The 21,902-nt window shown below is 47.6% G+C and overlaps 1 long non-coding RNA gene across 1 annotated transcript in view; it reads right to left on the bottom strand.

Moving 5' to 3' along the window:
- The window catches only part of LOC146862215 (uncharacterized), a 252,049-nt gene extending 248,923 nt beyond the window's left edge, over positions 1-3,126 (bottom strand). The window contains exon 1 of the long non-coding RNA XR_014978394.1: positions 2,968-3,126. This is a non-coding gene — a long non-coding RNA (uncharacterized LOC146862215). The remainder of the gene's footprint in view (positions 1-2,967) is intronic.
- Positions 3,127-21,902: the final 18,776 nt, after the last annotated feature.

Raw genomic sequence — 21,902 nt, 5'->3', positions numbered from 1 at the left:
GCCGCTGATCCAATCACAGTTCATAAGCCACCACTGCAAGTCCTTTGCAGTTCCCTCTGAAATCTGGACCATTTCAGAGTGATTCCCCTGATGCTGCACTCACTGGAACTTCAGGGCCCAGTGCAGAGCCTGCATATGCCAATCGGCATGTGTCACAAGCAGGATGCAGGAGGCCACGAGGCCCAGCAGACTCAGAGTCCGTCTCACAGAAATCCAGGAAAGAGGCTGAAACATAGGTATCATAGCCTGAATATCCTGGACTCGCTGTTCGGTGATAGGCCCGAAACTGCACTGTGTCCAGAACAGCTCACACGAAAGGGAGCATCTGAGAGGGAGTCAGGTGTGACTTCAGCATGTTGATAGTGAAACCAAGAGAATGCAAAAGGTCTGCCGTAGTCTGGAGATGAGAGACAACACAAAAGTCCGCGGGTCTACAGCAGTCTACCTGAAACACAAAAACAACAAGCCAGCATATTCAGACATAAAGGAGTCCTTCTATAGGGGACCAAGTCCCATCACCCACCGAAGTGGCATGCTTCATCATCTGGGACCTCCCATAACCACACCTGGTGCAGTTAAAGAGCTACAACTCCTTTATTTACTATAAAAAGGAGGAGCTCAGGTATGTTTTAATTGATGTAACAAGGAGGATAAATATCTCCTGGTGAAAAAGACTGCCAATAGTGTGGTGAAGCTAAGTGCAGTGTGTGAACTAGAAAAAGTGGTTTAAAATTGATTACCATTAGAAAAATATTTTTATTCAATATCCAGTGGTATCAAACTAAAAAAAGCAGGAATCTTGGAGGAGACCGTGTACACAAATGTTATAGGAACACGTCCTCAAAGGTCTACATGTTTCAGCCAACCTGTGTCTAAACAAATGACAGTGGCTTCACGCCCTGAGTTGTTACCAGGAGTGTAGGACGCATCCCCGATTCATTACTGGTAAGAAGGCAATGTATTTTGCTTCATGACAAATGTTTACTGTTGACACATTTGTATTAGGTCATAGAACACCAATGACTTCAACCAGCACATATCATTCATTTCCTCCCCTGTTAAATTTATTTCTGTTTCAACAGGTGATTAATTTACATTCCTACGGTGCCGCATATCTTCAGATAAGTAGGTACACTTGTAGGTTGTATCGTTCCTTTTTTAACTTGTTTATCACATCTTCACATTTTGCAGTAGTGTTATCATATGGTCCTGACGAAAGCCACTGTAGACTTGTAAAGACACGCTGTATAAGTGTTTTGCTAGGCATGGGAGACTGCATGGATTTGAGCTTGCTGCAACCAATTTTTGTTTCAATATCAGGGAAATCAACAGTAACAAAATGGCCATCAGCCCATAAAACAGGCCACAAGCAGCCAAAAAAGAGCCCACACACTGAACTGTCAGACCAACCCTTTGGGCACTGCCTGATTGCCTTATAGGCCACTCCCACCCTGTTGGCTTAGCATCCTGCACACAAAAAACCATGTAATGTAGTCTGTGTCTGTTATAAAGCATTCTTATGTCTTTGGGCAAGATTTGCGCAATGTCAAACTACAAAAAATAAAATGTGGATTCTGTCTGTAACCCATGCTCTAATTTCATCCTCCAAGAAATTGTTCACGTCTAACATCAGAATACAAATAGGGGAGAAGATGTGGATTTATGGCCAGAGATGTTGACTTTGGGATTGGAAAACCATGTTTGAATCTCTGCGTCGGATCAACGTCCTGTTATTCTTAGAAAATCACTTAATCTACCTATGCCTTAAAAGACCCCCAAAAACAAATGTAACCTTATATAATGTAACTAGGGCTCATGTAAAATGCTCCAATACCTTCGGAATGAGTTTGTGCTATATATTAATTATAAAAATACCCATGTAGTGGCTGTATTGCACAGTATTAAACTGAAAAATCAGGCATCAGTACTGGCGTCCCTTCTTGACCGAACTGTATGATCCTAGGAAAAAACTTTATTTCACCAAGACTCCTTTTGTTCATTAGTACATATAAGTGCACTTTTAAATGCATGCATTCAGGATGCAAGGTTTACAAAAACCTCACTTGTGATTGATGTCATAGACTGTAGTGTTCCTCATCAATAAGAATCTAGGCCACATACATGATAACTAATTCTACCAACATTGTCATCAGAGTGGGGGCAGGAGGCTGGACTGTTTCTCAGTTCATATTTAAAATCATCACTCAAATATTTCTCGATGCAGTTATATTATCTGATGAACTAAGGTGAAACTTACGAGTGCTAAAGAAATACAATTTTTCATTAATACAGACACCTTATTCGTTTCTAGCATGATCTTTGTTGCATGATATACATGCAATATAGTTTCAAGGCTTGGCTCGTGCACATGCTCCTGCCTGCCCTTGGCTCAGCTCGGCTCTCCCTGTTAATTTGTTGGCTCGCGCTTCTCTACATCCAGGTGCTAGGCTACAGGTAGCTCCAGGAGCCAGGATGATACTTGAACTAAAGAGGGGTTGCGGTCCTTCAAATCAAGCCTCTGCTTTGGGCGCAGCTGGGAGTCAAAATAACAAAGGCTCCTCAAGCAGATGGCTAATGGCGCTTCTGAAGGTGTCAACAAATGACACCGGGACAAACTCTGCATATTTCCGGCCTAGATACAGCTAAATAATAGCTGCCGGATCCGGGGTGCACCTGAACCCCGCTCTTTTCCGGCACTGTATGCATTTTTATTATGCATAATTTTGAAAACATGAGGCAGACTGTCTCTAGGGCAGACCTAATTAGTGAAGCTGCGCGCAGGATCTATTTAAATTCCACCAGCGCTTGTATGGATACCTGTAGCGCCACATCCCCACAACCACCCTCTGCAGCGAGAAGATTCCGCTCGTTCCAGCTGTGCCGAATCCCGCCGGGCGGCTGAGGGAGAAAGCGCGCTCTATTTAATTACCGCTTGGCGCTGTGACAAATTGGTCGCAGGAACATTACCCCAGCACAGACGGCAAACTGTTCAGCAGCAAGGCAAAGCCTGTAATTCTCGACTGCCTCTTGACTGGCACTCGCGGCATGTCCGTCAGCGCGGCGCGGGAACGCCAGATCAGGCTTTCGGGCAGTAATGGAAGGTGCAGCCGGGCATGAAATTGGGCCGCGAGGCTTCGACCTGACGGGATCTGAGAAGCAGAGGCCCACCCCGATCCACGCGCATGTGTAAAGTGCCACCGTGAAATGCTGAGTCGCTCCTCCTTTCTCCTATTTCTTGTGTAGGCATTACTTAAAGAAACGGGTTAGATACGAATTGTTACGGCTGGTCAATTAGAGCACTAAGTTAATCTGTATACTGCAGAGGTCTGCGTAGAAGTTGGAGCTTATAATAATGAATCCTGACAGGGTTGACTCACACCTTCATCTCCTTTGCCTCTACAAAAAGTTCATGCCAGCCTGCCTACTTACAGGGGAGGGAGAGGTGTGGAGCAGCGGCCAGAGCGGCTGCCTCCTGAGCGTAGGGTCACGGCTCGATCCCTGGGGGCAGCTCAGCATCATGGGCAATAGAGCACTTAATCTCCCCCAGCGCCTTGAAACCTTAATCGGTGATATGTTAGCACTTTACAAATATATATTTTACTGACAGGGTGCCGCTGGTTCAAGGTGAAGACGCACAATCACAAGGTAGACCTTAAAAAATTACACAGAGGAGGGGTTCCAGCTCAGGTGTGAATGCTGCACACAGCTTGGCTCCATTTAAAACCTCCCCAGGACATGGGAGCAGCGCCAAATGAGTTCCTTATTATTGTGGTCGAGGGCAGCTGTGGCTCTTTAGGAAGTGCAGGTGTGTCCCTCATCCAAGTCATTATTTGTAGGTGAATCCCCCCTCATGAGACAGGAAACAAAGAGTCATGCAATCCCCGCCCACCCGTAGCAGGGCACCATAACAGTGCTGGCATTCCCAGACTACTCCTGTTTGATTCCTGTCTATTTGGGACAAGGGAGAGCAGATGTTCATGGAAGACAGACTTCATCATTGGTTCCTGGTTTTCTTCCTGTCGGGCTTCGGGGTGGGGACAGACGGAATCCAGCGAGGGAGCAGCAGATGGTGGGAGCATTGAGAGCTAACGAACAAGTTACTTACCTTCGGTAGCGCATTATCTGGTAGAGACAATATCTAGCTGCAGATTCCTTACCTTTGAATTTCCCAGGCATCAGGCTGGATCCGAAAACTTTTGTGCGATCAGGACACCTGCGGGAGCCGTCGGGTGGCTCCATTTAGTTTCGAATGACAGCGATGGTTATGCCGTCGTGATCACCCAGGCGCACGGACGTCAGTACTTTCACTTTTCCACACCAGAAGCGCAGAGCCATGAAGTGACTGACTTCCGTGTGTGCCATAAATAGGGCCCTTAAAAAAGGAGCAACCCTAGCCCTAACAAATGAGTCCATAGAGCTGGGAGGAATGGGTAAGTATGTAAGAAATCTGCAGCTAGATATTGTCTCTAGCAGATAATGGTTTACCGAAGGTAAGTAACTTGTTCATCTGATACAAACTTCTAGCTGCAGATTCCTTACCTTTGAATAGGTACCCAAGCCATACCATCCTGGCGGTGGGCTGCGGACAGATTTCGCACACTAGAAAGTCTTGCAGGACCGAACTGGCATAATGCCAGTCCCTGCGGACCTGAGTGTCCAGGCAGTAGTGTTTGGCAAACATGTGCAAAGATGCCCACGTTGCTGCCTGGCAGATGTTCAGGACTAGGACACCCTGAGGCAATGCTCTGGGCACTGCCTTTCCCCTGGTAGAATGAGCTCTTAAGCCCTCAGCGGGCTGCTTCTTAGCCCGGGTGTAGCAGATCTTTATGCAGATAACAACCCAGAGACAAATGGTCCGTTTCTGCACTGCTCGACCTTTTTTAGCTCCCACGTACCCGACTGAGAGTTGGTCATCCACCCGGAACTCTTTTGTGTGGTCAAGGTAGAACTACAACAGTCTTTTTGGGTCCAGGCGGTGGAGACGCTCCTCTGGGGAGCACAAAAGGTGGGCAGAGTGATTGATTAACCCAGATGGAAAGGGATCACCACCTTTGGCAACAATGAATCTCAGGTGCGAAGCACCACTTTATCTCCAAAGAGCATCATATAAGGCTTGGATGAAAATGCCTGCAGAATATTCACCCTCTGGACTGATGTCATTGCTACCAGAAAGACTATCTTGATGGTAAGCAGCTGGAGGGGATAATTAAGCAAAGGAGCGCACATAAGGAAAGTGAGAACAAAATTAACGTCCTACTGTGGCATGACAAAGGGCTTTGGTGTAAACATATGTACAAGCCCTTTTAAGAATCTATTTACAACAGGGGATTTAAACAAAGAGGGTTGGTCCAGCAGCTGCAAGAAAGCAGACAGAGCAGAAAGATAAGAGTTCTGCCAGCACCGGATTCGATATCGAACGACGCTGGACCGACTCCGAGTCGTCGGGGATATGAATGGGGCTGGCACCACCAGTGGGTGCCGGCGGAGCCAAAGGCACCGACTTCGGGTCTGACACCGGGGAAGGTCGTGTTGGCATGATCGGCATTGTCTCGGATCGGACCCATGAGGCCCCCACCGGTGCCATGTTCAGAGCGACCCCAGATGGGGCTTGAAGGCTCACCAGAGAGGTTGGCCCACTCAAATACGCGGCGTGTGGCCTTGTAAAATTATTTTATTTGAGTGAGAGTCGCACCGCTCCCGGACACAGGAGGCGCAAAGTCGACCCTGGCTCTGGCTCCGCAGAACCGTGCCTAGAGCGTGGGTGCTCCTTACCTCATTCGTCGACGGACAGCTGAGACGAAGATGAAGTCTGCTTGGACTTTTTCTTTTTCTTGTGCCTCTTCCCTGAGTGTCCCGAAGACCTCGAGTGGGAGGAAGAGGACTTTCGGCTCAGGGAGCAGGCCCACAACCTCCACTTCTTCGATCATTACTGTGATCTCTGCGGAGTCTCGCTGGCTGGTGCTGAATGCCAGGCTGAGATGAGTTTCATAGACCGCTCCCGCAAGTCCTTCGGAGCCATGGCCTGACGGTCCAAGCATGACTTAGAGTCGTGGTTATGCATGAGACACCAGAGACAGACAAGGTGGGGAGTGGTTACCAACATGGCACAGTGGCAGGTGCCACACGGTTTAAACCCTGTCTTTCTAGAAGACATTTCATGACACACAGAAAAAATGTTCCTTAACACGAAGTCGAAAGAACCTGCCAAAAAAAGACAGAGAGGTAGCTCTTCTCCGGATCAGCGCTTAACTGGCGTGAAAAGAAAAGAACGGACATCCCCGTGCATTGGTGTCACCTATATAGGTGACCGCAACGTTACAATCAAAGCTAACGGCATCACACGGAGCCGAATGGATCCACCCGATGACGCAATCAGGGGTACTGCTCATGCAAAAGTTTCAAAATCCAGCCTCATGCCTGAGAAATTCAAAGGTAAGGAATCTGCAGCTAGAAGTCTTTAATAGATGTAAACTTTTACAGCCCCAGGTTAAATTGCTTACTGTGTTCCTTTTGGAAGTAACTTGTCTTTTCACTTCCTGCTGTCAGAGGATATGGCTTGTTTTTGTGTTATAGGGTTCCACACTCCTGAGCAACCTTTCAGTTTCTGCTGCACAGCAGTGGGGCTTCTTTTGGTGGTTAGCTAGGGACTACTAGTATTTCAATATTGATAAGGGGGAGTATTGTGTGAGAGGATGGAATTTATCTAAACATGAGCGGTTCGGTGTTCGCAGCAGCAGCAGAGCTTGACTTTTGGGTTTTGAGTGTTATAATAGGGAAACACTCAGCAAAAATGAGACCTGTTTCTACATCCTCCTCAATTTCCTACAGATTGCCCTCACCAAAAAGAGCAGGAAGGAGCCGAGTTGATGACGAAGAGGAATGTCTTTGGAGCATAGCTGTGGAGCCACTGGTTGCTCTTAAGAAATGAAAGCTGAGCTTGGCATCAAAAAATCCATAGAGCAGTATTATTTATATTGAGATGTCTCTAGTTCTGATGGAAGTGAAGAATAAGTACCAATTATTGATCAGAATGGGAAGTATATTTCAAAGGATATACTTTCTGAACTTCTAGCTCATGTGAAGGAAAGTAAGAGGATTGCTTTTCCGGAAAGCTCGGAAACCTCAGAAGAAACTCTTCTAGGTTAATTTGAAAAGACACCTATGTAGGACTTTCCATTCATCAGTATTTTTTTCTGAATGAATGAAAGGGCCAGGAGAGACTTAATTTATCTAGGCAGTAGCAGCTGCTACCGGATGGGGGTAGTGGGGCTATGGAGCTAGGTGTGGGGGGGAGTGAATGAAAAAAACAGACATATCTTGAACGGCCGGCCGACGCACGCCTCTCCTCCGTCCTGGTCCTCTTCCTTCTTCCTGCCCCAGCCGGCAGTAGGAAGCACACAGGCTCTCCAGAGCCAATCACAACACTGCAATGCAGCGTTGTGATTGGTCTGAACGCCATGGTTCGGTGCTCAGACGGGGACAGAGAGCAAGCACATTTTTCCTCTCCAGGCTGTGTAATGCAGCCTGGTGGGGAACATACAAAGAGCGCATGACTATTTGACCGCCCCAACTGGGCCAACCAAATGTCATGTGCTCTTAGGAGGTGCAAACCACTCCTCCCCCTGCTCTGGCCAGACCCGCCCCACCACCGACTGCTATTGGAAAAATAAAATTATAATAACGTTATGTTATTATCATTTTATTTTTCCTTTTGAGCAGTGGGGCGACCCCACTGTATCTAGGTTTGTGGCAGTACTATACCCATCAGAAGATATGTAAAGTTACCATATATGATCCAGGCTGATTATGTGGTGGCCAGCCATGTGACTTAAGTAAAAGACTAAGCTTCACTTATACACTTGTGTTCTAATTGTTGAATGCCTTATTAGATTTCCAAAGAAGAATACTCATAAGAACCATTATTCCAACAACTATGCCTTATCCTCAAATACTACCAGCACCACTCTCCAATTATGCTCTGTATTCCGTCATGTACATCTCCAAGGTGGTACCAGGTAAACCTTACCTGTGGTTCCTGGGTTTTGGAGACGAGTTTTGACGGGTCTGGGAGATTCTGCAGATTACGCTTACCCCCAACCCTCTTCAGGCATTCTTAGGGGCCTCCGGATAAGGGGGGTCTATATCTACTCAACCCCCCTTCCCGAAATTTGATCCCATTGTTTAGTTGCGGCACACCTGGTGATTGCTTTTCGTTGGAAGGGGCCTGAGATCCCTACTATGCAATTGTGGTGGGCAAAGATCAGTTTATGCTATGGAGAACCTGATGGCAACTGTGAGGGACCCTAGATTGCATTTTGCCAAAATATGGACCCCTTTTCTGACCTTTGTGAAAGCTAGCTCTGCTGGTCAGGTGCACGCATGTCCCCAGGACTTGGTGGCTACTGCGGGTTTGGTGGGCAGGGACAGGTTGGAACTGATATGAACATGGAGGGAGAAGTGAGGAAAGTGGAAGTAGAGGGTTTGCGTGGTCGATTGTAAAAATGATGTCTGCCTGGGTTTCCTGAGGGATCATCTCACATAACCATTGCTGTGCAAGTGTCTTTTTATGTTTTTTTTCTTTCTATGCATATACTGCCCGCACAAGTTGAGAGCATATATTGTTTATATTTTTGTATTGTCCTTTTTTTTCCTTTCATTGTTTCCTTATTGAAAACTTGATAAAGCTGTTAAAAAAAGTCACATGTAGGAAAGTGGATTTCTGTTGCAGTATCCCCCATGTTTTGCCTAGCTTGTGATGCAACTTTGACTGTAGTGTACTGGGTCCCTGCTAACCAGGTTCCCAGTACTAATATTCTTTCTCAAAACTATACCATTGTTTCCACAATTGGTACACGTCTGGCTCACATATACATCCTTCGTAAAAGATACCAGTGGTACCAAGGGCCTTGTGACCAGAGAGCGTCTCTAATGGCTGCAGCATGTATTATCCCATGCTAAGAGACCCCTCACCAACCACATGCACACTGCCACTAACGCCTGCATGTTTTGGTGCCGATAAAAGTGAAGAGTCGAACTGGCACACCTCCCTGTTTGCTGGGCCTGCCAGCACTGCAAGAGGTATAGGTAAGTCAACCCACCAGCAGGTATTACAACCCTAAGGCAGGGTGCACTATACCTCATGTGAGGGTATTCTTAGACATTATAAGTGCACAGTGAAGCCATACTGAGTACATGGGCTGGGAGCTTGTCCTTACGAGTTCCACAGCTCCATGAAGGCTTCACTGAATTCCAAGATGTTTGGTATCACACATCTCAGCTTAATAAACCCACACTGATGCCAGTGTTGGATTTTTTAAGAAATGCACTTGGAGGGCATCTCAGAGGTGCCCCCTGAAAACCCACCAATCCAGTAGTGTGTGCCGGAATGGTCTGCACCTGCCTGCCACCGATAAGACATGTTTCTGACCCCCTGAGGTGGGAGCCTTTTGCTCTCAAGTATCAGAAACAAAGTCTACTCTGGGTTGAAGTGCTTCACACCTACCTCCAAGCAGGAACAGCATTGAAAGGCGGTGAGCCTCAAAGGCTTCCCGTCCGTTGTTATGCAGACTATGGCCTCTCCAGCTAGTGGAGATGCTCGCCCCCCTGACCAAGCCCCACTTTTGACAGCAAGGTCAGCGGGAAAATTAGTAAGTAGAAAAGGTGTGTCCCTTCTCAGCCAGGACCAACTCTAAGGTATACTGAGCTCAAGTGACCCCCTCCATATTGCTTAGGAGGATTCTAGCCAATAGGGTTAGGGGTATGCCCCCCTCCCCAAAAGGAGTGGACATCCAAAGAGTGTAGTCACCTTCTAATCCCTGTAAAAGAGGACAAAGAAGAGCAGTGCAACAGAGGAAGATTGAAGACATCCACTGACTTGGCACCAGCCCTACTGGCCTGTCTGCAGCCCTCGAAGATTCTGCGAAAAACAATGACTCATCCTGCAAACCAGCAACCCCCAAAAACCTCTGGAAGGACTGCTGCCTTCAACAATGACGAGAACTCCTGAGAACAGCAGCCCTGTTCAACGAGAAACTCTAAGAAAGGCCTCTGTGACCTGCAAAACCCCGCTTCCAGATCCACCACTTCACCAGACACCTCCAGCCCCAGTACAAGTTGCCCACCATCCCAGCGAGGTTCCCCAGAGATCCAGAGCCCAAGCCCACCGTAAGTTGAAACCGCCTGGATTTCATGACGACGCCTGCAGCCTCAACACAAAGGACGCCCCTAACCGCGACCGACTCCAGTAAGGCTTTTCTAACGTCCAAGGACATCCCTGCACCCACAGCCCCTAGGCCTTGGGGAGCCAGACAGATGGTGCCCAGGTGACAGTTAATATCCAAACTTACCTTCCCAGTCACCGGTTCCCTTCGTCCAGCTTCCTGGTCCGAGCCTGCAGGCTTTGTTCAAAACCGTCGTCCTCCAATGATTTGTATTGGGCACCTGACACTGTCTAGGCACTCTTCACACGGCTGTCTCCGTGCAGCTGCGGGTGGATGTTTGGTACTGCCTCGTGGGCCCCCAGTGCCTGTCTGAACCCCCGGAGGTTGACCTCCAACTCCGCTTTACTTACCAGTAATTGGCACAACTTTGAGTGCCTTCCGTCTCCATTGGTTAACATTGGGCACCCAACTCCAAATTTGTCATCTGCACCGACCGCCTCAGTGCCACTGGTGGTGCACTCTTGGTGCTCAGTTGAACCTTGCCCTGAGTTGACCTAAAACCCCGAAGTCTAGGTTTCTGAGTAAAGTACTTACCTGTGAAATTGCATTTTTGTTTTCATCCAATAGGATAACATTGCTAATTTGAAATATTGCACTAAGTGCATATTTTTGTTGATCTGCAAAGTATTGCTATTTCTAAAAACTGTATCTATGTTGCTGACCTGAAGTTCTGCACTGAGTACTCCTTTACTGCATTGAAAAGTATTAACAGTTTGAAAACAATGCTTACCTGCAACTAAGTTTCTTTGGTTCTAGTAATGAAAAACGAAGTAATATTTTTATAAACCAGCAGTCTCGGATGTAGTCGTTGAGTGTGTGTAATCATTTCTTGCATTTCTTGCATGAGTGTGTACAACAAATGCTTAACACAGCTCTCTGATAATCCTAACTGATCCCCCACACTACTACAAAGGACAGCATTAGTATTATCTCATATAGCCTCTGTAAAGCCTCTGGGGATCTACTGGACTGTATAGTATATACAGAGCCAGCTTCCTACAACGTTGAGACGCACAACATTGAAAAGGAAAGTGATTGAGATAAAAGCTATCATAAAGCCAGTTAGGAAGCGCAAAATACGTTGTGGCTGTACCTTGTGAGAATCTGCTTCACTGTGGAATGATGGGCTTCTGCAACAACTGTGGAGGAAGCAGAGAACGCTTATGAACAGTGCATGGTCATTCCCTTCTAGGCTCCATTAATTCAGTGTGGATTATTTGACGACTAGATGAATTTATGAGTGCCTTATATGAAAATCATGTTTTGTGTGGATTTTTTTTGTACCAAAAAAACCCTTTGGAATATAATTGGGTTAATGAATGAAATCAAAGTCCAAGTGTCTATATGTAATGTTCTGAGCTCCCTACTGAAATGTATTATATTTTAATGACCGGCTGTGCTAGTGAGAATGCCTTAAAATATCATATTTATAAGTAAACTGTCTTATATAGGACTCAAACATCAATCATACAATGTTTAAATAATAATTTCATAAGTGGTATTCTGGACTTTCGTTGCCCCAGTTCCATGTTCTTTTTCTTCAGTTCTTCGGGTTACTGTGGGATGGGTTCCTTTTCCCTGTCCACTTTGAAAACCATGTGCTATGCAATTAGGGCACTCTGTGAGGTTGATTAATCTTTTCAGGATGGTGAAAATTGAGTTTCCATTCTGTTCACAAGTTTTTCTCTCTCTAAACCTGCATCCCATCCTACTGCTGACCTTTGGGCACTTCATTTAGTCCTTAAAGCTCTCCACCTTATTCTTTTGAACTCATGATTTCCTCTGACTTGTGTATCTTTCTTCAAGGGTTGCTTTCTTGGTAGCTATCATGTCAACCCATAGACTGGTGGAACTCTCAGACTTGTGTGATCCTCCTTTTTTAATATTTTTTTTTTAGCAAACTGAGTAATTTTGAAACCTAACCCTTCTTTTTTGCAGTTGTTAATTCTTCCTTCCATCTTTTTCAGGAAATCATTCTTCTTACTTCCTTTCTCCTTCTCCTGATGAAAACATGTATAGCATTTTTTGGATGTTAAAAGTCTTTGTCAATTTATCTTTTTTGTTACAGGTCCAGTACATTCCGAAAGATAGATCATTTATCACCTTTGGTATGCCAGATAGAGGTAAGAAGTGCTACACAAACAAATTATGGACGGAATGCTGAATAAGTCATACATTCACACCCAGTCAAGAGATCTGGGTTAAATCAATCGTTCTTTTCCTCACCATGCCACCCCAGTTTAGACCCAGCCATATGCACATCAGTCTTGACCCTGTGCCTCATGGGAACAGTCCAGACCGAACTGCCAAGCCAGGTCCAACCTGGACCGGAAACAAGCATCCTGGGACCGGTTTCTGGGTATTACCCTTCATCACCAAGGCTAGCTTGATTCCAGTGGCACAGTGAGCAAGGGAATGTGGATGCACCCCCAGAACTTGGGGTGTGTCCCCCAGGCACTGGATAAAGTCCTGAAAGAGGTTTCCAATATTGCAAAACGATCGTTCCAAGTTAAAAAAAAAAACTTTATTGAGGCTTTAAACTTTTCAAAGGAATTGAAGGCTTCATTTTTCAATCCATTGTGAAAAACATACACATGTGGGTAACTGACTTTATGTACTTTCCCAATGCATTTCGGCACTCATGCCTTCGTCAGGGGAAATCTGGAAATGATAGATATAGTAATGAGTATAGTGTGGTATGCGGGAAGTTATTTCCACCCATGCATTGTGATACGGAGGAGAAGAGTGGGGTGTGTTGTGAAAGGTACGGTAAAAAAGATATGGCCGGTGATAATGCGGTATTGGTGCTATTAATAGGTAGTCGGTGTGGTTGATGCGGCGTGATACAGTTTTAGTAGGGTTGGTGCTGGTTCCGTGGTATAGCTGTCCGGACGGACTAATAACGTTACGGTGTGATGCGGTTAGTGGAAGCTGATGCTGTGAGTGAAACGCGATACAGTTGTCAACAGATAAAACCATACGGGTTTCCCAGCGATCCAATAGTTTATCCTACATCTACTGACTCGTTAATTATTGTTTATTGTTCATTGATCCCCAGACATCGTTCTATCCCAAGTAATAGATTTATAATGTTACTGTTCCTACGTGCCTTGCAACCCATTGCAGCATTGTGACACAAAAATATGTTTTCTTGTCAACTTAAGTGATTATTTACTAACAACTCTCTTTATACCTTTTTTCTAATTAATTCCTTACAAACATATTTCCACACACGTTCGCTGTACGATTAATACCGTTCTAGTCTTTTTTCACTGTCTAACACGTCAAGTCACGTCATATCTCCACAAAGCACATTAACTTCCGTATTCGAACCATCGCGAGCACACGTCCGGCGTCCTACAGGCTCCATACGTGGACGTATCCTGCATACACCCGGTAAGCGTTAAACCAATCTTTAGATCCTGGTATCTTTGGTAGCAACTGGATAACCCGCTAACACACTGGTTTAGACCCGTATGGTTTTATCTGTTGACAACCGTATCGCGTTTCACTCACAGCATCAGCTTCCACTAACCGCATCACACCGTAACGTTATAAGTCCGTCCGGACAGCTATACCACGGAACCAGCACCAACCCTACTAAAACTGTATCACGCCGCATCAACCACACCGACTACCTATTAATAGCACCAATACCGCATTATCACCGGCCATATCTTTTTTTACCGTACCTTTCACAACACACCCCACTCTTCTCCTCCGTATCACAATGCATGGGTGGAAATAACTTCCCGCATACCACACTATACTCATTACTATATCTATCATTTCCAGATTTCCCCTGACGAAGGCATGAGTGCCGAAATGCATTGGGAAAGTACATATAGTCAGTTACCCAGATGTGTATGTTTTTCACAATGGATTGAAAAATGAAGCCTTCAATTCCTTTGAAAAGTTTAAAGCCTCAATAAAGTTTTTTTTTAAAAAACTTGGAACGATCGTTTTGCAATATTGGAAACCTCTTTCAGGACTTTATCCAGTGCCTGGGGGACACACCCCAAGTTCTGGGGGTGCATCCACATTTCATATTTACACTCTATTTCGGAGAGTGATACCCCTGAGCACGACAAAACCATTATACCTACTTCACAAACCTTCAGGAAGTGCGCTCACTACACCCTTCTCACAGTGAGCAAGGGAGCCACGTCTGGGCATAACCATCCCACTTAGGGTGAAAAGTGCTACGCAAACAAATGATGGACGGAATGCTGAATAAATCATACATTCACCCCCAGTCAAGAGATCTGACTTAAATCCATCGTTCGTTTGCTCACCATGCCACCCCAGTTTAGACCGAGCCATATACAAATCAGTCTTGACCGTGTGCCTCATGGGATATGGTAGGGTCCAAACTGGAATGGCATGGTGAGCCAAAAAACGATGGATTTAGGCCCAGATCTTTGTACTGGGGTGAATGTATGACATTGTTCTGCATTCTGTCCATCAATTGTTGTTTTTGCATTTGTCACCCTGAGTGAGACGGGTATGCCCAAACATGGGTCCCGTGCTCTCCATGCCACTGGAGTCAAGCTATCCTGGTTGATGAGGGCTGAAAGCCTGAAACCAGTCCTAGGATGCTGGTTTCCAGTCCAGGGAGGACCTGGCCTGGTAGTTCGGGCTGGACTGTTCCCATTGGGTGCAGGATCAAGACTGACTTGCATATGGTTGGGTCCAAATTGGAATGGCATGGTGAGCAAAAAAACGATGGAATTAGGCCCAGATCTTGTACAGGGGTGAATGTATGATATTGTTCTGCATTCTGTCCATCAATTGTTGTTTTTGCATTTGTCACCCCGAGTGGGACGGGTATGCCCAGACGTGGGTCCTGTGCTCTCCATGCCACTGGAGTCAAGGTATCCTGGCTGATGAGGACTGAAAGCCTGAAACCGGTCCTAGGATGCTTCTTTCCAGTCCAGGGAGGACCTGGCCTGGCAGTTCGGGCTGGACTGTTCCCATTAGGCGAAGGTCAAGACTGATTTCCATATGGCTGGGTCCAAACTGGAATGGCATGGTGAGCAAAAAAACGATGGATTTAGGCCCAGATCTTTGCACTGGGGTGAATGTATGACATTGTTCTGCATTCTGTCCATCAATTGTTGTTTTTGCATTTGCCACCCAGAGTGGGACGGGTATGCCCAGACGTGGGTCCCGTGCTCTCTATGCCACTGGAGTCAAGCTATCCTAGCTGATGAGGACTGAAAGCCTGAAACCGGTCCAAGGATGCTTGTTTCCAGTCCAGGGAGGACCTGGCCTGGCAGTTCGGGCTGGACTGTTCCCATTGGGCGCAGGGTCAAGACTGATTTGAATATGGCTGGGTCCAAACTGGAATGGCAAGCAAAAAAACGATGGATTTAGGCCCAGATCTTTGTACTGGGGTGAATGTATGACATTGTTCTGCATTCTGTCCATCAATTGTTGTGTTTGCATTTGTCATCCCAAGTGGGACGGGCATGCCCATATATTGGTCCCGTGCTCTCCATGCCACTGGAGTCAAGCTATCCAGGCTGATGAGGGCTGAAATGAATGTATGACATTGTTCTGTATTCTGTCCATCAATTGTTGTTTTTGCAGATAGAGGTAAAAAAAGGCATCAAGGAAAATCAACAAGGGGAAGTTTCAGTGTCACGGGTCGAGTTCAAGGCATTCTGTACAGGAGGTTGGCAGAGCTGGGACACGCGCATCAGAAAATACTTTTGTGAAACATTATTCTTTAAAAGAATTTGGATGAGAAATTTGGTTCAGGAGTTAATGCTGGAAAACCGAATTGCATTTAGATGTGTGCTATTTTGTTTGCAATATGCCATCTTGTCATTGTGATGAACAAGTTACTTACCTTCGGTAATGATGTATCTGGTAGAGACATAGTCTAGCCGCAGATTCCATAACTTAGAATATCCCCAGGCGTCAGACTGGTCCGGAAAAGTTTGCGCACCGTGGGGTGGCGCCGTCCGACTCTGCCCTGACGTCGTCCATGGACGTGACGTCAGCGGAGCCATATATGCCCCGCCCAGGCGCGCCGACATCAGTTTTCATCAGAAGACTTTTCCGCGTCAGGACGCGAAGCCACCACCAAAAACTGTGAAAATATGGGAACAGTGTGCAGAAAAAGAAAAGAAAAAACAAGGCATGGTGAAACAAACATCACCATAGAAAGACAGTGCTAGGCACCGTATATTGTAAACTGAAGGAGGGAAAAGAACACAGCACCACTCTGGGAGGGACCCCTCAAACGTTAAGTCCAAAACCTCCCCTGGAGGCAGAAGAAGATGCAGAGCATAGGCAGGATTGAACCCTTGGCCTGTGTGAGCCTGTGCCACCAGAGGCACAAGACTCCCCTTTGAGCCATAGCTCCGTGGTGAACCAACACAGCAGCCGGCAGAAAGGCTGCAACCACAATATAGGAAAGTGAAGGACAACCAGTCCAGAACCTAGGAGCAAAGGCAAAGTACCATAAAGCGTCATCCAAAAGGAGACGTCAGATCCGAAAAATGGACCGCCGAATGCAGCATTTCCAGAAACTGCAACCGCTAGATTGCAGGGAAGGTAAGAGAGCTCAAGCGGTTGAAGACGATAGAAGGGAAGAATTAGACTCACATTGGACAACCCAGGGTAGGGGTTGTAAAGGACACAAGGCACATGAGCATACCATCCAATCACAAGACTGGGCAGAGCAGAGCCTTGAAACAGAATATAGCTTCGTGAGTCGGAGTGAAGAGAAGACGTCACCCCGCAGAGGAATAAAGCCACCTAAAGGGAGGCGAAGGCAAGAAGCCCAACCTGAAAAGATTGTCGCAGGACGGGGAGGACGGGCGGGCGTTGAGGAATCTGCGGCTAGACTATGTCCCTATCAGGTACATCGTTACCGAAGGTAAGTAACTTGTTCATCTGATAGAGACGTCTAGCCGCAGATTCCTTAACTTAGAATAGATACCAAAGCCATATCCCTAGAGGAGGCGGGACTGCGACTGAACCCCACGAAGGTCCAGAGAGAACCCAGACATCAATAATATGACCAAAAGAGTGTTGTCAACCAAAAGGGCGAAACACAGTGGGGACAGAAGTGACAGCGCAGCCAACCACCAGAACCCTAAGCCCTGAAGAGAGCAGGGAATCAAGGGGAGGCGAGGGCACCACAACCCATCCAGAATACCACAAAAAAAAACACATGTAGAGGGGATGAGAGTCGGAAAACACCAAGCCAAAATGCTTGTGCCTGATTGAAAAAATGCCGAACTTTGAAAGAAGACCAAGAGGCATGAAGGATCCACAGTATCCAAGATGTCGACAAGAAGCCAGAGCTAGCCCCAGCTAAATGACTTGAACAGCGTAAAACACTGGTAAACCTGCTCCCGTAAAGATACGATGGCAGCAGGATACTGACCCACGCCCAGCATGGGCCAACATGGAAGAAAAACACACCCAGCAAGAAACTGGCGTGAAAAGATAGTCCAGCACCTCGCAGGACGAAGAACTGAACCTTATGGCGCGAAAGAACCGCAGGATGCCGCAGTTGACAAGCCAACCCAAAGGACTGGTTAAGTGGTATGGTGTAGAGAACGCATAGCGCCCTCACATGTAACACAGAGGAAGAGCACTGCGGAAACCCTTGCTAGTCAGACATGTGGAGAGTATTGAAAGGATGCCCCTACACAGCCCGAAAGACGCTCATACGAGGCCAGGAGGAACACCAGGAAGCAAGACAGCAAGAAGGCAACAGGTCGCACGAGCCATGAGGAAGAACATGACGCAGAAACAGCCTCAAGAAGATGCTGAAACCCGGGCAAACCCAGGCACTAGGGTAGACTCAAAAGTACCCGCAATTACACAGAAAGTGGAACTAGGCCAGGCTACAAGCAACGTCAGCCGGCAGTCCGGAAGAGAGAGAACAGTCCCCTTGCAGGACAATTTAGAAGGAAAGACGAGCCCAACAAGGGAGTACTTAGGACCCACTCACGGGTCCTAGACACAAAGAAGAGCGGAGTTCAAGGGGAACCGTCTCCACGAGTCCGCCACATTCAAGAATGCTTGTGGAATGTAGAAATCCATGCGCAAAAGCAGCGGGGATGTGGAGAAAACTATTGGGGAATAAGCCAAAAGGCCATAACAACCTACAACAGAGAGGTCCACGGCAACTCCCTACTTGGGAGAACAACCCAGAAGGGGCTGGCACCAAAAGACGAAGGAGAGGACAAAAGCAAGATGCCAGGCTATGCGAGGTAGATACCACACAGCATATGCCTAGACCCGGAGTCCAAGCACGAGAACAGAGCGATGCGACCCTGCGGGGCGCAGTAAAAGGAGGTATATGAGCTCCAGAGGGAGACCCATAATGGAAACTCCTCAGGAGCATACGAAGGCAAAGGCAGACACCTGCCACCAGCCAATACCCCACATAGGGCAAGGGTCAACCCCTGGCAAGAAGGGGGGGGTCCTCTTGGCAAAACAGACAGAGGACTTGAAACAAAAACAACCCAGCCATACGGCTATACAGACAATACAGAGGCACCAACCTGCCTCTGATAAAAAACTGGCCCGTAAAGGAAGACCGCAATGAAGAAGAAAAGTCAAGCAGTCAGTGGCACGGCAGAATTACGGTAGCCCTGACAGAAGCATGGAGATCGCTGAGTCAGCGTGGGACCCAAAAAGGTCTACTCCATTAAACGGCATGTCTTGGAGGCTCTCCCGAATATTTTCAGGGAAGCGACAGTCACGCATCCATCCAGACGTCGCAAAGCCACCGACCGTGCAAGAGCACGCCCACAGAGTCTGTGGTATCCAGGGAGGAGCGTATTGTAAAATGAGCCATTTCCTTGCCGTGACGGACAAGACGGAGTAACTCAGGGCGCAATTCCTCCGGATGGGAAGGGAGAAGGTTAGCCACTGAGTCCCAGAGTGCAGAGGACGCACGTGCAGACACACATGTAGTGTTTAAAGCGCAGATGGCCGCTGTAGAAGAAGCAAAAAGCTGTCTTCCACATGCATCCAGCCACCTGGATTCCCGGGTGGGAGGAAACAAGGGCAAAGTGGAGGAGTCCTGCAACCCGAAGGCCGCCTGAATGACCAGGCCCTGAGCGGCAGGGTGGAGGGACAGGCAAAGAGGATCCCCCGGGGCGGGACGGTGCCTACCTGCAATGGTCCGATCAACCGGGGCTCCGGAAGAGGGACGTGCCCACGCGCCACGGAGGGCTTCTAATAAAGCACCCCCAAGGGGTAACAAGGGCTCCACGGTAATGGGCTCGAGATGGAGCAGATCCAATAAGGGATCGGGATGAGGGGTACCACAGGGGGCTGAAAGCCGAGAATAGCAGCTGCCCAGTTGATAGTCTGCGCATAGGTGGCCCCTAGCTCAGTAGTCACCCTAGGAGGGGACAAGAGGCCATCTGTAGGAGACGGTTAGAGGCTTATTCTCCCAGTTGCCAGAAAGAGCGGGGCTGGGGAACGACCCAAAGGCCATGCCACACTAGGGACCTGCACCAGTGGCCCCCGACCAGGGAAAGCAGCAGCAGCCTCCGAAAAGGGCGTAGTGGATACCGGATTCGCCCGACCCCGCTGAGGGGACAGAAACCAGGAATCCGGAGGGAGGTCAACCACAAGTATGGAAGCCGGTGTCGATGAACGGATGGACACCGGCGGCGATGGATGCGTCGACAGCGGCATCGGCGGACGCCATGTCGGAGTCGACTGGACATCGATGGCCTCCACGATGGACGCTACTTAGACGTCGACCGACGTCGGATCATGCGTTGCTCCAGATGTGGGATCAGGCTCAGAGCTTGGTGTGGGTTTGGACGTCGAGCCCGTAATTGGGTCCGACATGGCATCCGGTTCCGAGCCCGGCGTCGCCGACGCTGCTTCCGCCGTCCGCGCAGGTAGCCTCACAGGGCTATGCATTGACTGGCCCTGTGAGCCTGGCGTCGCGCCCGGCATCGCTGCTCCCACTGTCCGCGCAGGAAGCCGCCCAGGGCTATGCGCTGACTAGCAGAGTGTGCTAGAGTGACCAGGACGGTCTGGGCCACGGCCCAACGTCGTCGCCTCTGGAGAGGGAGAGCGGTGACAAGAAGAAGCTAGGCAGCCAACAACTTCATACGGCGTTCCCGTAGGGACTTCGGCTTCATATGTTGACAATCGCCGCATCGTTTGGAATCGTGGTGCACACCAAGGCACCACATGCAAATAAGGTGCGGGTCAGTGCCCGACATCTGACGCGCACAGGCCTCACAGGATTTGAGTCCGGAGGGCATTGCACATTGTTCCGGTACGACACCAACGGTGCCGAGAAGGCCCAAAACAAAGCCAGGAACTGCTGGTTTCCAGGGTCCGCGTCGTGGCGCGGAAAATAAGAAAACTGATGTTGGCACGCCGGGGCGGGGCATTTTTGGCTCCGCTGACATCACATCCATGGACGACGTCAGGGCGTGCTGGTGCAGAGGTGCTGCTGCGCAAACTTTTCCGGACCAGTCTGACGCCTGGGGATATTCTAAATTAAGGAATCTGCGGCTAGACGTCTCTATCAGATACTTCTTTCAGGTTTATACAATTCTATATTTTGGGAACATAAATTTGCTGTTTGAATGCAATTGATGCTAATTTGTGGTCAGCCAAAGGCCTTACACTTGACAATGACAAGGACGAGGACAAGGGGACGTTGAGGTAATGGCCCGATTTCTTACCAGTAATCTTTATTTCTTAGTCCTACTCGTCCCAGTCAATACGACTCACCCATCCAGCCTCTCTTCTGTGCCTTTAGCAGTGCTTGGAATTATCAGTAGTCCAGGAATACCAGCCTTATTATGGCACCCAGCTGAGTGTGGGCAGGGCTTGCCTTCTACAAATCCTGTTTGTTCCCAGTCTCAAGAGGTGAGATTAATTTCTAAAGTTATAAGCGGGACAAAAACAATTAGGACTAAGAGTAATGAGGATTACCAGTAAGTAACTGGGCCGAAGCCCCACTAGCCATGCCCCTGCCCCCTTTCCCTGTACACTCACACAGTGAAAAATATTATCAGATTGGCAAGTCTGCCATCCTGCGGCGAAAGCAGCCGCTTGCCGATAACTGACCAGGACAATGTCAGAGTGGAAGAATAGCCAGCCCAGCTCTGGATACATAGGGAAATTGAAAATTAGAAAATATAAAGAAATTAAGTCACGACATTGTCTGATGGAAGGTTTACATCCGATTCAAAAACCTATTTGAGTGTGTACGTTTGAATTGGACACCAAACAGCCATTTTTATAAGTACAAACACACTGTTCTAATTCATAAATCTGTTTTTAAACTTGTAAAAAGATACACTCACTCAAAGATTTTGTGTGCGTATAAATCTAGTCAAATGGATGGGCCATAGGTGCTGCAGGGCTGGCATTCTCTGAAAGGTTGTATAAACCATAACAATATAATCTCGTTGTTATTCACAAACTCTTCTGTGACCTCGTTCAACCTTGGAATAGGTGGGACATTTTTCCCCAGGCACAAAACACTGTTTCTCTGTATTTCTTTTATTTTCAAAAAGAAGAAAACAGAATGTAGGTGTAATGTTGACTGAGTGTTCTTATGGGTATCAAGCATGACTGCCAGCTTGGGAAGTAAAAAAGGGAAAGAGATTCTGTAATGAAACGTCGGTAATTGTGGATGTACCCAGGTGCCAGTACTATAGTCAGGGC

This window comes from Triturus cristatus, chromosome 2_2 (assembly GCF_964204655.1).
Source record: "Triturus cristatus chromosome 2_2, aTriCri1.1, whole genome shotgun sequence".
In the NCBI taxonomy this organism is placed as follows: Eukaryota; Metazoa; Chordata; class Amphibia; order Caudata; family Salamandridae; genus Triturus; species Triturus cristatus.
The sequence above is the reverse complement of the archived record's forward strand: the minus strand, read 5'-3'. Positions and strand labels throughout refer to the sequence as shown.